The 3,116-nt window shown below is 31.8% G+C and overlaps 1 long non-coding RNA gene across 1 annotated transcript; it reads left to right on the top strand.

Annotated features, from left to right (window-relative positions):
* The first annotated feature begins 6 nt into the window (after window positions 1-6).
* Window positions 7-1,963, top strand: LOC107877894. The gene is made up of 2 exons (XR_001676610.2): window positions 7-1,025; window positions 1,782-1,963. It is a non-coding gene; the product is annotated as an uncharacterized LOC107877894 (long non-coding RNA).
* The last annotated feature ends 1,153 nt before the right edge of the window (window positions 1,964-3,116 follow it).

Genomic DNA, 3,116 nt, shown 5'->3' on the forward strand with positions numbered 1-3,116 from the left:
CTCGTGCCTTGAGCCAGGGGTCTATCGGAAACAGCCTTTCTACTTCTTTAGAGGTAGAGGTATGGACTGCGTACATCTTACCCCCCAGACCCCACTAGATGGGAATACACTGGGTTTGTTGTTGTTGTGTTGCAAATGTTTTGACAGACTTTGTGTAAGATGAGTGTCCATTGAAAAATCCTCTCCTTGTCTCTTAGAGTTACGGGTTAAGTTACGTGCACTCAATACTGTTGTTTGATATACTATTGAGTATAAGAAGTAGTGGCAGAGTGCTCTAGCTTAACCAATTTTTTGCAGGATATCTATTGAAAGGAACAGGTAAAGCATAGGTCCCACATTATAACACTGGGTTTGTTGTTGTTGTTGTGACACTTTAGTATATGATATTCATTCAAAGGAATAGGTAAATCATAGCGTATGTGGCAGATTTGGTTTGGTTGTTCTCTGATGAAGTTTTTGTCTTTCCTTTTAAATTTAGTGCTCTGGCATTAAGACTACTTAGGTTCGCGACTATGGTGGTTGTTTATAAAGAGATATGATGACTTATAAATACCAATTTGGTAGTTTACCATTCTAAAAAATAAGATAGGTAGGTATGTAAATCTAGCAAATGGTAAATTTTGACAAGCTATATGCCATGTCTAGTGACAAGCTATATACCATGTCTGGTGCAAAGCTTCCTCTCATACAAGATGTTTATTTAGTCTCTAAATATGTGATAAACTTAAATAAATAAACCATGAAAATAAAATTTCATGTGTACCCTCCAAATTTTTTTATTGTTCTTTTATGTTTTTGCATCAGCGAGAAAATTTTTGTTGCATTACAAATTCAAATAAAAATTATAAAATATTGTATTGGAGACACTTGTTGATCGTTAATGATATTTTAAGGACATTTGTTGCATCAAATGTTGATCTCTTATTCTGATTGCTTCTTACTTATTATTGATCCTTTACATTTTCTTGAATGCACAACCTGGTCATTTTCAAGGGCACACATTCGACATTGTATCGGTCTTCCAGGTATGTGTACTAAATTGCTAAGTTTGTTGTTCTTCGTGTCTTCTTAGTACCTCTTTAGCAATTCTTCTGTCCATTTTGCCTATGAAGTGCGATAAAAAATCTCTATTTAAATTTGACTTTGAATAGACTTTGTGATACAATGAAAATAATAAGCTGGCTCATGGTAAAATCAGATCAGTTCTCTTTTGTTAAATCCTAAGTAGAGAATCAAGAATTTATTCTTTTTTTGAAATTGAAACTGTCTAGAATCTTTTCTTTTTTAAAATTGAAACTAAAATTTGTCAAGAATTTGTTCTTATGATAGTTGTTTGTTGAATGAAATTTTTCACTAGGATAAATCATCAAGTAATATGTATGTTTTTTCACTTTTTCTCATTTACCAAACAGTATTCCAATTTTTGTGGAAAGTGGATGCCCCTTTTTGTTCTCTCTTTTTTTCCATCCAGTAGGTATTCTGTCAGTATTTGTACGAGGGGCTAAGTTCTTTGATGTCACATTAGTATCGGATTCTCCAATAATACAATACTTTTGGAGAATCCGACACACTTATTTATATTTTGAAGAGTCTGACCTACATAAAAAAGGTTTCAAGTTATTAGTGGCTAAGGACATACTTAAGGAACATTTACAGAATAATGAAATATTAATTGTAAATCAAGGTCAATTTTACAATTTTGTCCATTATTTTGGAAGTTTTGATTTATAAATATATTGTCATTTAAGTGCTAATTGAGCTAATTTATTCTCTTTTCATAGGTGTCCAAAATGGAGAAGGAGATGAAGAAAGAAGTGATGAAGAAATTGACCTTACTTGAGAATATTTTTGAATAGTTGATAGATGCTTTGATTTTGATCTTTTTGATATTTAACTTAGTGTAACTTATCGCCACTCGAACATGATACTATATGGAAAAACTAATGATCATTTGACTTTAACATTTTGCTTTTGGGTTTAGATTATTAGTTTCTTGCATGAAATTTTAATTTGAATTATTATTGATGAAAGATTTTGTTGTGATGTATATATGTTTAGAATTGTATTAATATAATTTTAAGTACTAATATATTCATCAAAATTGTCAATTGATATTGGAAGTAATTGCAATAGGTGGCAAATACTATTGTAATAGCTAATTAAAATAGTAGCAATAGGTAGCAAAAAAATATTACAAGAGATTCAAAATCATTGCAATAGCTGTCAGAAAGTGTTATAATAGATGGTTAAAAAACATTGCTAAAGATCAATAACTGTTGCATTAGATATTCAAAAATTATTACAATAGAGTTATTGCAATGATTTCCTATCATTGGAATATCGTCTATTGCAACAGTTCTTAACCATTGGTACAGACAATATGAAATGTTCCAATATGAGTTAAAAAAAATTATTTCAATAGGTCTATCTATTGCAGCGGTTGTTGTAAACATCGCAAAAGTCACGCGATACATCAATCACAACACTTACATATCAACACATACCAAACTATTGTGGTATATCTATTGCAATGGTTTTTGTCTATATCACAACAGTTTTTGAACCGTTTCCATAGGGTTAGTTTCTAGTAGTGAATGAGCTTGAATGTTAAGTGGTGTGGGCACTCAAGAAACTGAATTTGAATTGGGGTAATTCCTATCACTTAAGGCTTGAACAATTTAATGTGTTGGATGAATTTTGAATGAAATCCTATGATAGTTATGCTATTTACAAAAAGAAGATAAGGATTTATCACAACCGGAAGATAGAAATAAGAAAATTTAATTCGGGTGATTAGTCTTCATGTTCAATCAAAAACTTTACCTATTTCCTAAAAAGATGAAGTTTGAGTGGGTGGGGCTATTTTGTGTGGCCATATGTTTCCTTATGGTGCAATTGTACTTGCAAATTTTTTGAAGGAAAATAGTTCAGGGTAAATGGTTAAAGAGTTAAAACGTACTTGGGAACTAAGGAATAGATAAAGGTTGTTGATGAATGGACCCTTGGTGAAGTCTAAGTAACCAACGGACCCAAGCCGTGATGCAATGTTAAATAAGGCACTTCATGAGAGGCAACCCATAGGGGTATCTTGGTGAAGTCTGAGTAATCAAGATACC

Source organism: Capsicum annuum, unplaced genomic scaffold (genome assembly GCF_002878395.1).
Source record: "Capsicum annuum cultivar UCD-10X-F1 unplaced genomic scaffold, UCD10Xv1.1 ctg76106, whole genome shotgun sequence".
NCBI classification, from domain to species: domain Eukaryota; kingdom Viridiplantae; phylum Streptophyta; class Magnoliopsida; order Solanales; family Solanaceae; genus Capsicum; species Capsicum annuum.